The sequence below is a fragment of the Cygnus atratus genome, chromosome 5, assembly GCF_013377495.2.
Source record: "Cygnus atratus isolate AKBS03 ecotype Queensland, Australia chromosome 5, CAtr_DNAZoo_HiC_assembly, whole genome shotgun sequence".
Classification (NCBI taxonomy): domain Eukaryota; kingdom Metazoa; phylum Chordata; class Aves; order Anseriformes; family Anatidae; genus Cygnus; species Cygnus atratus.
This window is the reverse complement of record NC_066366.1, coordinates 12,906,324-12,918,691: the sequence shown is the minus strand read 5'-3', so window position 1 is coordinate 12,918,691 and position 12,368 is coordinate 12,906,324. Positions and strand designations below refer to the sequence as shown.

The 12,368-nt window shown below is 45.7% G+C and overlaps 1 protein-coding gene across 7 annotated transcripts in view; it reads left to right on the top strand.

Annotated features, from left to right (window-relative positions):
• The window catches only part of TSPAN18 (tetraspanin 18), a 152,059-nt gene that overhangs the window by 62,413 nt on the left and 77,278 nt on the right, over positions 1–12,368 (top strand). The window lies entirely within an intron of this gene.

The following is a 12,368-nucleotide window of genomic DNA, read 5'->3' as shown; positions in this document are numbered from 1 at the left end:
CTTGTCCTTTCTCCAGTTGAGTCAGCTCTGTACTCAGCAGTAAGACCAAGAGGTCTGACAGAGGCCCTTCACCAGCACTTGAAGCTGCATGTCAAAGCTAACTCTGCTCGGAGCAGATCTAACTGATGGTGTTGTGCTTTTCAAAGCATTTGCAGTCTTGCCTGTGTTAGGCCAGCCAATGTCACCACAGCTAGCACAGCTCCGTCAACAGTTTTCCTTCGTGATTTCCCAACTGTGACCAGGAACGCACAGCCCCTGAGCTCTACATGCCCAGCCATCTCCGTGTCTCAATGCAGATGAATGTGGTGGGATGATCTGTAAACATTGCTGGGTGTTCTGATGGTGAATGTATGCAAGCCGCTTGCATGGTGTGACTCGTTTATTTCCCCCCTCCCCATGCTCCCTGAAAGTCCAGCTGCCGCTTTATCGCTCCCGATAAGCGGGTGTGTGATTGGAGGCAGAGCCATCAGCCAGAGCTGAAGGCAGGCAGGAGTCCCGCGTGCATAGTTTGGGGGCAGCTTGGTTTCTTTTCTGATAAGCCTGTGCCTCTTGCGGCAGTACAGTGCACGCTCCTCTTAAACCGTAATCATAATCCTCTTTGCAGCAGGCACTGCTATCCCCACAGGAAGCATTAGCAATATCATGAAGTGCAGAGACTTCATTGTTTTCCCCTAATCTGCGAAGGGAGCTGAGACAAGACAGAGGAAACTTTAACCTATTCCGTGCCTCAGTGGTAAATAATTAGTTTTTTGGTGGGTGGGAGAATGGGGGAAGCCTCTTACTTAAGATAAAGTAAGTGCAAGGCTCACAGGCTTATCTTGCTCTGTGGAATTCAGGAAAGGACGTGTCCTTGAATTCGCCTGTCTGGCATGCCCTGTTTTTGTGTTTGGGAGAAATGAGTCTATTAGAGCTGCCCTAAGTGATTGCTGGGTGTAAGGCACCTCTTGCCAGGAAATGATAGCTGCGCTTTTGTTTGAGGACCTTGAACAAAAGGCTGTGGATGCGTAATAATGTGCAAATTTGGGTGGGTGGGAAACGGAGAAGGTTAATAGGGCAGACTAACAGAGGAGGAGCTGAGCTTGGGAGAGGAGGAGGGAAACACTGAGGACATGGCAGCAGACAGAGGGAGGTAAAACAGGAAAAGCAGACCCCTTTTGTCATGCTAAAGTTAATTTAGTCACCAGCGGAAATTTTGGGGTAAGTGCAAGCTGTGCCTGCTGCAATAACGGTGCTTCCAGCCGTGGCAGTATGAGAGGCCACAGTGGCTGTTGAATCTGGGAGTGTTGTGTGCGGGTCTGTGTGCTGCGTGAGCGCTGTTCAGAGCCACGTCTGTCCCAAGGGACAGCTTGCTGCGGCAGCGCTTGTGGATGGGGATTCACTTTGGGTCAGTGCATTGCGTCCGCAAAACTTCTCTTTGCAAGCTGCCTGCCACAAAACCTGTCTTGTCGTGCTCGGTGCTGCAGCTGCAGTGGTGCTGCGTGCTCCCTGGACAGGGCTGCCATCCAGCCGAGTGGCAGGGGCTGCCCCTGCCTGGTGCTGGGGGGCAGGAGCCCGTCGCACGTGTGCACTGTCTGTGAAAGTTCTTGAATCAAAACACCACAAGGAGAGCAAGGAAAAAAAAAGCTTCTCAAAAATAGCATGAGATAAGGATCTGGAGAATTTGCTTTTTGTTTCTTTCAAGAGTCCCCAGAGACTTCTTCTTTTAAGGGAAGAAATGTTGCTTTCAAGGTCAAGCCTTTTTTTTTTTCCCTCCAGACTTCAAAGGCAGTCAGCTGAGAGCTTCTTAGGAATGTTACATCTGTTCAGAGTAAACATGGATCGGCATTTTTTCCTCTTCCAGTGTCCAAAATTTCTGAACAAATTTTCTTGAGAGTGCAGTAAATAAGACCCAGCCTCAGTGGGGATGGATGATGAGCGGTAGTAAAAGGGTGGAAAACCAGCAACTGGGAGTAGCTTTCTGCAGAGGTATTCAGTCGAGACACGGGTTTTATTTTCCTGGTGCTTTAATAGAAAACCTTTTAATGTCCGTGCCTTGAAATAAAATTGATTCAGAAATTGAAACTGAACAAGTGGCCTGAAACGTAAACTTCTAATGCCTGCCTGTTCCTCCTTAAACTCTTCGCTTCGGCTAGTTTTGTAGCTGCTGACACAGTCTTTTTTTTTTTTTTTTTTTATTAAATCACTTATCCTTTTGCTTTGAAGATTAATCTCTGTGTATCAAGCAGTGAAATCAACCAGTTTTGCTTTCTGGCTCTAACGCTTAACTACTGTTCCTTCATCGTCTGATCCAAAGCCTATTGGCAGCGAAGGGGCTTTGGATCAGGCACCTGACATGCTGCAGAAAATCAGCACCGCGAGCTTGGCGGATAGAGCAGGTGGAACCAGGATTTCGAACTAGTTTAACACAGCTCTGCCTGAAAATGGTAGGAATTTATTGCTGAATTGATGAAAGCTGACGTGTAGCATTGCTGAGAGCATTTGTAAATCTCCTCCTCAGTAGGGTGTGTGGACACAGTCCTGCCTCAAGCAGCCTTGTTTCTGACTGCCTCCTTACATCTCAAAAGTGTAACTGAACTGCGAGAGGTTTTCACACCAATTATTTCCCTTGTGCTTCTGAATACAATTGGTGCGGGGAGGGGGGTTGTTGTTTATGCCATTTCCCTGGTGCAGCTGAAACTCAGAGCAGCAAGCTCGAGCTGAAGCTGTTGTTTCCTCTGTGCGCTTCCCATAACGAGGCCGAGGAGTGTGAGATGTGCGATGCAAGCGTGTGGCTTTGTCACACACATGACGATAGAAATCTTGGTGCTGTCCCACTTTGGGTTGGGCAAGTATGTTTCATTTGTTGCTTTTGTGTGTTTTTCTTTTAAATTAGGCTTCTTAAATGAAGAAGAGCAATATTTAAGCTTCTGAGTAAATAAGCAGAGCACCCTGGCTTCATCTTGACTAATCTGTTTAACCTTCATCAGCCCAAATATTTACTCTAGGCATTGAACATCCAGGCAGTGTAATTCTGATGCTAAAACTCACGCGCTGAGAATGCTGTAGATTGACTAATCCTGCAGAATTCCAGAAATCCCTGTCTGTATAAATAAACTTCCTATGTGAAGGATTATAACTAAATAAATGCTGTGAATTCAGATCAGCGAGGCAGAAGTATAGCAGTTGGCTCTCTTGTGCCTGCTCGCTTCTGTATTTTTTATAGGGATATTCATCAGTCTAAAGAGATGTGTAAAGAAAACTGCAAATACTGAAGCAGAGAGCTGTCATATGCTGCAGGGAGGAAGTTTACCCCTCTGCCTTTTTACTAGCAACTTTTCCTTTATTGATTTTGAGATTGCCATCAATTTGATTTACCTTGTCGGTGATTTTTATTCTTTTTTTGGGTGCGGTGTTTCTGGTGAATCTGTGTTCTGTAGGTCCTTGTCCCCTTCCTGCAACTGGACAATGTAAAGTATTTTTGAAACTGCTGTCCCCTGGGTTGCATAGCAGAGCACACAGCATCTGGAATTACAGCAACAAAGATGGCACCTTTGGAAGGCTGGTTTGTGTGTCCATTGCAAGGAAACCCCCAGGGTAAACCTCTTGGTATAGGTACAGTGTAGGCAAGTCCTGAGCCATTTGGCTTCTGTCCTATTACTATATTAGTTATTCTTTCATTGCAAGACTTCTTATAAGTACAGACTTATCTGGGATCCTTATCTCAGGGATGTTCTGTTAATATCCCTTGATGTTGCCCTCGCTGTTACTTGAGATCGTTCCAGAGATGTGAAGGCTGTAAACACCCAGGGGAGAGGGATTAGTCTAGCTGTTATAAAGGGAATAATAACTAAGAAGAAGGGAGTTAAGTTAGAGACATAAAATCAAAACTGTTTCAAGAGAGCTTCCCAACAGTGTTGTTTGTTAGGTTCATGGAAAGCTAATGCATCTTGTGCCATCTGAGAATTTTGAGAGTAGTCTGCAAAAATAAAATAGGAGAAAGCATAGCTGGAGGGAGTTGTTCTCCCAGCTGATCTCACTGCTTTTGAATTCTGAGATCATGCATAACGGTACAAAACTAGAAGGAACAAATTGCTCAACTGTGTTTTCAGGACGGCATCTATACAGGAACCCGGTCACTTTGTCCTAACAGACAATTCTCCCTGCTTGAAAGGGACCAGTAGGGGAAGAATTTCACCCACTTTACTTGCCATCATGCTCTGTGGGGAAATTCCCTCTCTATCCCATGTTGCATTAGTCAGTCTTCCTCACACTCAGAGGAAGATTCACTGCAGCTAGGCAGCTAATCTCATTTCTGTCCTCAGATAAGATTGTTATCAGGGTAGTTGTCTGTTTGCTCCCCCTCCTGAGTCTAATCAGAGTGGATTGTGCCAGTACCTCCTGGGGCAGAGGAACTCAGACACTGATTGCCCTCAAAAGAAAGAGAAAATCCTCAGTGTATATTTAAAGTAAACTTCAGTTTTGTTAGATGTTCACAGGAAAATTGTCTGGAAATAACTTGCTCGGACATGTCTTGCACATTTCACAGTAATATATTTTGTTCTGGTTTACAATCTAAGTTCAGACAGGCAAGTTCATGTAGTGCATGCTGTGGTGAGGCTTTCAAAAGATAGTGCTGTGCACCAGAGGAACTGGTACTTTCCCAAGCCCTGGGATAGAGCAAGTTCATGTCTGCAGAGAATGCTTGCTCTTAGATGTTGATGTTCCAGCCAGCAAATAATTCGGAACAATTAGTGCTTTCTCCCTTATTTCAAAGCAAATTATGGGGGCGGGTGGATTTTGCTGATGGGGATAAAGGATGCTCAAAGATATTAATTTTTCATACATCCTTCAAGTTGGGACTAGAGCTTGTCTCTCGATGTGTCTACCCAAGGAAGCATACTATTTGGTCTCTTTTTAGTGGTGTGCAAACCATGGATAATGAAGCACGCCATCGAGATTTGGAGATGCTGTGCGCTCCCCCTTGTTTTATGGATGAGAAAGCTGAGACGCAGAGGCACCACGAGCTGCCGTGGGGATTGCCAAGGCAGAGTTGCGTGCAGCAAGATAAGGAAGTCTGTGCCAGAGCCAGTAAAGCTCGTGGCAGCTCCTGATGCCTTGTTGGGGCTACCAGCTCCAACAGCCAGCCCAGTATGGAAAGCAAAACACAATCCTTCCCTTGGTGGTGTCGCAGTTGCAGAGATGATGTCTGGCTCTATCAGCCCTGTGCTCCTGGATAGCTTAATGAAGCTCTCTAGCTTCTGAGTGTGATACCTAAAGCAAGCTTAAAGGGTAAGAGCATACCACTGAGGAGAAGGGTGCTCATAGCTGCTGAACTTGCATGCCTCACATGTGAGAACCGCTGAGACTGTCTGATTCAGTCAGGCTTAAAAGGCGCTGAATGAAGCGGGTCCTTTCAGGCACATGCAGGAGTATGTTTTTTCTCCACTTGAAGAATATTTTTGGCAGCCTTTGGTCCTTTAGTGGGCCCTCGCGCTACCAGCCACCACAACTGTATGTGCAGTAAATGTGCTTTGTTATCTGGGTTAAAGCACGGCGTCCAGTCTTTGTGAGCAATTCACATTTCAAACCCTTGACTCCAGCTGTTCTGTTTCTGCAATGGCACCGAAGCCGGTGTTGTAATTCACTCCGCTGCTTCTGCTGGCATAGCACTTCTGAGCTGTCCCCGATCGGATGTGTCGCTCCCCGTGTTGCAGCGCTGATGGTGAGGCTGTACATGAAAGAGCTGCTGGCTGATTTACAGAAAGCACTCTTCTGGAGGCTGAGAGCAACTTCCTCTGGAGGGGCTGGTGAGCAGCAGTCCCTGCCCGCTCCCCTTCCCCAGCACGAGCCCTGTGCAGCGCGGTGCAGCCGTGGGGCTGTTCCCTTGCCTCACCCAGCTCGTGGCTGCACCCGCCCTGCCTAATGTAGCCTTCCGGGCTGATACCCGTGGGCCTGCTTATTTGGTATTTTGAAGCTGTAACTTAAATATCCCTCTAAGAGCCCCTTCATGCCCTACCTTGGATTTATTTACCCATTTGCACAGTGGCGAATAGCAGTTACTCCCTAGAAAAATTACCCCTTGGGTCTTTGCATCCTTAAAAATAGCTGTCCTGGTCTAGTCCCCCTTCTGCAGAACCCTCTGCCGAGGAGTTACAGGACTTTGTAGAGGATCTGCGTGGGAGAGGAGCGGATGCTTCACAAGAGGGTGGGCTGCTGAGCGCTTGGGTTCGTCACCCGGAGAGCAGGGCCCTGTAACCTGAGCGTTTTCTGGTGAGGGGGCCTGCTTTGGAAATTTATGAAAGTATGCCATTAATCCAAACACTAGCAAAGTGAGTGTGGCACGAACATATCTCAAGCTACTATTATTGCTGCTGCCAGCTACCATAAAAAGCTTTTCTAGACTCTATTAGCAAGTGAACAGAAGGGATGTCACCGAGCTGTCAGGCCCAGACTGTCATCCTGGTCTCACCACGCTCAGAAGTACATGACATGACTGAAACGTCCCTGTATCAGAGCTGATCTAAGGGTCTGTCTTTCCCTTGCCTCCTCTGACTGCAATGCCTTCTTTCAGTAGCAGTTGGAGATGTTGGGATTAGCGAGTGTTCACCATACACTAGTTCTCCTCAGCTGTAGGAATGGCCATGCATAGTGCAAGCAGAGGTAGCCAGTCTTGTTAAATTATAGCTTTAGGAGAGACTACATGGAGAGGTTTATAGTTGAGGCCAACAAATAAGCTCTGTGAGAAGTACAGTACCAAAAAGCAGAAAATATTGAGAAACATTTTACTTCTTACCCTCTTAGCATGTTGCAAGAAGGCCTGCCTCATGTTACGGGGCTTCAGTTATCTATGACAGCAATCTTTCTTTATTTGGTTGGATTAACCCACAGATGCTCCGTGCAAAGTATGGACACACATTGCATATATACACCATTTCAATTAAGAGCACTCCAGCCTGTAACTCGGTAGAGGAAATCTAACTGTTTTCAGTAAGAGCTGAGTAAGGCGTTAACCTATTTTTGAAAGAAAACTTAAATGACTTTGTGTAGGTAGAATAAAATAGTTCAGTTCTTCAAAGATGGAGTCCAACTGCCTGACCTCTTTAGGGCTAACCAGGTGTTAAAGCATATTATTGAGGGCATTATCCAAATGCCTCAGACAGGCATGGGGCATCAACCACCTCTCTAGGAAGCCGGGTGCAGTGTTTGACCACCCTCACATTAAAGACATTTTTCCCAGTGTCCCATCTGAACCTTCCCTGGCATGGCTTTGTGCCATTCCCAGGCATTCTGACTTTGGTTACCAGGGAGAAGAGACTGGCACATCCATTTCTGCTTCCCCTCAAAGGGAAAAATCTTGCAGTACTCTTGTGCCTGTCACAGAAGTTGCCTCTTAACTACAAGACACAAAAGTCAGGAGAAAAGAAAAGTGTGTTTTTTTTGTTTTTTTTTTTAAACTAACTTCAACAATCAACTTCAACAGGAATCAACAGCACCTGAGAAAGGACAGTGAATAGGAAACTGTTCAGGTGATCTGAGGAGCCAGGATCTCTTTGAAGGAAAGACAGATGCTCAGTGTGAAATTCCTGGTTAACTTTCTGGTGTCGCAGCCTTTCCAGGGTAGATGTCTTCTTCCTAGCCTTGTTTGCTGTTAAGCATATCATGTTGTGCATATTTACAACTGGATTACGCCTCTGGGCATTTCTCAGATGGCAGATCCCAAAGAAGCTTCCTTTCCTGTGTTGAAAATTAGGAAGGGGCACGGTTTCTTCTGTTTTGTTCCAGATTTATTTCTTTTTGAGTTGCTTCCAGTGGCTCAGGTCTGTCAAGAGCATAATGCTGGCGGTGAAGCACAGTAATGCCAATATTTTAAGCACCATAATTCACAGCTTGCTCATTGTGAAAGTGCTGTCCACTTACACTCTGTTCCAAGAGATTTGTGGTAGAGAAAGTCTAGGCAGAGCCCCGGCCTCCCACCTACATGGTTTTGTAAGTGGAAATGTGATGGCTACCGTTATAGCTTGTACTGGGGTCTCCATGGGTTAAAACACAAATCTAAATGCCTCGGGTTCGGTTCTGGCTAGGGCTGGGATGGTCCCAACAGATGGTCCCAAACTGCTGGAAGTGCTTTCAGACGTCTGGAGTGTCACAGGAGCCAGGGAGTATCCCAGTCTCGTGGGTAAGGGAGCGCTGCTCGTGCCATAGCTGTGTACCTTTCCAGAGACAGTAGTGCCAAATACATGTGACTGGCTCCCAAAATCACATAGCCCTGCCTTGGACACAGCTTCTAGCAGGATCCTTTGAAAGGGAGGAGAAGGGGAGAAGATTGGTGCTTTCCTAGCCCTGTGAATTAGCCACTCTGAACTGCAAGCTCCCTGAGAACCCCTCAGTAAGGACCGTGGTCAGTAGATGGCTCTTCCAGTTTTGCTGTGGTCTGTCTTCAGCTCTCATTGCCTGTGATGAGATTCGCACCTGAACGAGGGCTTTGGTCACCCCATTCAATAATAAAAATTGAAAGCTAGCTTCCTGATGGCTTTTTGCTTCATATTTGCTGCTGCTTCCCATCATTAACAGCAGTAAAGTGGCATGGGGTGAAAATCAGCACTAATTTGGGAGCTTGATTGCCTGTGTAATAAGCTTCTCTGTTATTCTTTGGCAGGAACAGCAGCTAATATAATTTTTTTGCTGTCACTTCTGGATGGGCCGCGTACCAGCATCAAAGTTAATCCCTCAAAATTATGTTTCATTATAAATCTCTCTTCACAGATGAAGTGGGTGCAATTAGGCATAGAGGTCCAGCACTGTTACAAAAAAAAAAAAAGCTCTGAAGGACAAAAGCAGTCTGTCTGTGCATTGTGAAGTGGTGTAGCATCTTGCCAGTCACCTCCACGAAACAGAAGTTTGTTGGCCACAGCATTCCTGGGACTTGCTTGGCAGTGACAATATATTAGGAGTTGACCAAGTCGATCCTTCACCTTTTTGTACCTACAAGGTAGGGTCCTAGGAGTCATTTGAAGCTGTTTGTGTAAGTTAACCCACATTTTTTTTCTTACAAGTACACACAGAATATTTAATGTCATTATTCCTGCCTGAGCCCTGGGAAATCAGAAAAAGATCATCAAGAGTCTGGTAATAGGCTGACAAAATCCCCAGCATATTTAATTAGAGATTATTCTTTTGATGTTTGGGTTTATTTTGATGCTTGTTTTTTATCAGGTTACTCTTGGGTAACCTTCTGTATACTGAACAACTTCCCTGCTTTCATGAATGTCAAAGACCCTCGAGGTTTAAATGTACTAGCATGGTTAAATTACTTTCATTGTTAAAGCTTAATGCTAATATTTGGGGGGGGTTAGAAAAAAATGGAAATAGCACCAATGTTGTGACACTCTGCCTATTCTGTGGGCTGTAGTATGACTGACTTTCTGCACTCAGCTTTGTAGCTGTAAGCTTAAAACTGGAGCCTGCTGAAAGCCCATTCTTGCCCCTTTCTGGAAGGGGATGATAGCAATGACTTAGCTCCTGTTCCAGTGCCCCCTGCCCAGAGTGTACCTTGGAAATACAAGAAACTAAGGTGCATTTCTGTTCCTGTGCAACACAAACTCTCCTTTCATCCCTGCCTTCTGCCTTTTTCTTTGGGATGCCAAATAGATGTAAAGCCTACCCCAAGAATGGTGCAGGTTATGCAGAGAACTGCCAGCTGTGGCACTGAGCTGCAGGGAGAGTGAAATGCGGACTAAGAATGCACTGATGTCGGGTTTTCCTGATGTGACCAAGAGGAGATTTAGTCTGTGAACACAACTACTAGAATAAATCACTAAATGGATTTTACCAGCCATGGTGATTTTGGCCTGTTTTTCTCAACTTGGAGATAGACAAAGAATGCAACACAGCATCTTCTTTTAAAGCGTGTGACCAGCCAGCAACTGAGTCCTACAGGACTCTGGAGTCTACAGGATTAGAAGTCTTGACAAGCTCAGAAACAATGAATTAAGGTCAGTAGTTGATGCTGAGCTATGGCTAGTGTTAACCACAGAAAGGACTTCTTCCTTGTGATGTCCCAGAGCAATGCCAGGCTGCTGTTCGGGGTGGCAGAGAGAATTCAGCTGCGTTGCACCCCAAAGGGGTTGAGCGGTGACTAGCTGTCACATACAGAATCAGTCATCTGTCATGAGGGATGTGACTGTGAAGTAGCTGACTTCTGAAAACAAGCTTTCCACAGATACTTTTTCCCACCCAACAGCAAAGGTCTTGTTTGGGAATGCTTTTTGGCTGCAGTCCTCGTGACCCCCCTGGGAAATGCACTGTGCATTTGCTTGCACTCACCAAAGGAAAAAGTGAAAGTAACACAGCTGTAGTGATTTACTACAAAGTTTTGAGGCTAATTGCCTCATATGTTTAATTAATAACTGACACATTTTGTCCCTCAAAGAGCTTGGAGAACTTCCATCTGGACCCCTAGTGATTACAGCCTGGAAGCCATCCTTGTAATTAAGGAGCAGGCTATAGGAGGCCTGTTCCCATTATGGGCAATTACTGCGCTTGCTACTTTTTTTCTTCCTTTCTTACCAAAGGACTGAGAAACTAGGGCTCAAAGGCTAATCTGACATAAAACCTCGACTGAAGGGGTGCTTTGTGCTAACCTGCGGTAGCATGATGGGGTTATGTTTTGGTGCCAGCACTCTTTCTTCCTGCAGGCGGCCAGGAGGCAGGTTCTCCCAAATGCAGAATGTCTTACACCAAATAGAAGTATTTGTTGGTCAATATTAATCGGCCATTCAAAGAGCAGATTTTCCCAAAGAACTGGGCAGGGGAATGTTTCTGCTGTGATTTCTCTCTTTCCCTCTCGCTCCTGACTTGAAACTTGTGCTGGCTTTGACAGCTGCTCATCCGCAATGACTCTGGCTGGCTCCGAAGCCCTCGGAGCAGAGGATGCTGTGTCTTTAAGCCTTCCATACAGTGCTGAAATGTTATGACAGAGCATCTCACAGGGGGATGCGGTTTCCGTGGCAACCTCACACTGTAAGATAAGCAAACTGTTTTTTTTTGGTTGGTTTTTTTTTTTTTTTTTTATAACTGAGAGGTTCAAGAGCGAGGAAGGAATGAGGCGATCTGTCAGCGGGCGAGACTTGAAAAGAGGAAACCATGTCCATTAATCCTGCAGCCCTGGCTGCTTTGTGTTTTAATTAGCGAATGTTATTACGGCAGACAGCACGGGCGCCTCACCCTGTTGTGGGTTTTTGAGGGCTTTTTTTGTTTGTTTCTCTTTTTACATCCCCAATTAAAAAAAAAAAAAGGCTTTTTAAAAAAAGCTTTATTAAGGCTTTGAATGAAGGTCTGAAATAAAGAAGCCTCACGGTCTGTGTTCAGAGCTGCTGGCCCAAGCCAGGAATGGAAAGTGTAGCATGGCTGGTGGGAACAAATCTGCTATTCTCAAACTGAGAGAACCCCTTAAATTTATTTTGCCCGTCTTTCCACTGATGTTTAACAAAATGGAAACCTCCCTTACCTCTCTCTCCTACATATCCATGGCAATGTGAAGTACAGCAAGGGAGTTAATCTCAGTTTCGTCCTCCGTGGCCTACCCAGAGCCATTTCTTGTTACAGAGCTACATTGCCTTCCTCTGCCATTGCTTTAGGGCAGTCAATACCTTTGGGGTCAGCAGTTAGCCCCCAGGTGAGAGCCACTTGAGCCCCTACAGAGAATGCAGGACGACGTGCAGGCTGTGACAGTCAGCGGTGTAACGCCAAGGAGAGGGAGTAGCAAGAAGGCAGCTCCTGCCCAGGCTGGGACGGCATCTTAGCAAACGGAGACTCTCTTGGTAGCAGCCAGTGCACCAGCTGGGTAGGAAACTCTGCTGGTCTTGTAAATGCGCTGTGTGTAGGAGTTTATTATGGAAAATATTTTGACAACCTTCATTATTTTCAAACTCATCTACGTGTCATCAGAAAATTGGAGTTAAAGTAAATGTTATCTCACCAGCGGTCTTCTCTGCATAGTTTCCATGTCCATCCTTTGCAGAGTACTGCCTGCTCCTCACAGGGAATTAAAGCCTGCTGTAAACCTAAATGTGGAATGAAAAGAAAATTGTTCTAGTCCTATGAGAAATGAATATATGAAAGACATTCTTGACTACTTTCCTATAAGCAGCAGTATCTTCGCCTGTGTTTCAGGGGCTGGTGCTTACAAGGAATTCTTGTAATTGTAGTTCTTTTTACTTTCCTGCCAATGTCACCTTCAATGCTCTTCTGCCAAGATTTATCTAAATATTTTGTTTTCCGAATTAGGGTGCAGAGCCCAAATGCAGTAGTAGAGGTGTGCTCCTCTGCTAGTTTGAATCTTCTCCACAGTGCATGAGGTGGAGAACTAACTTCTGTTCCTGTGATTAGGT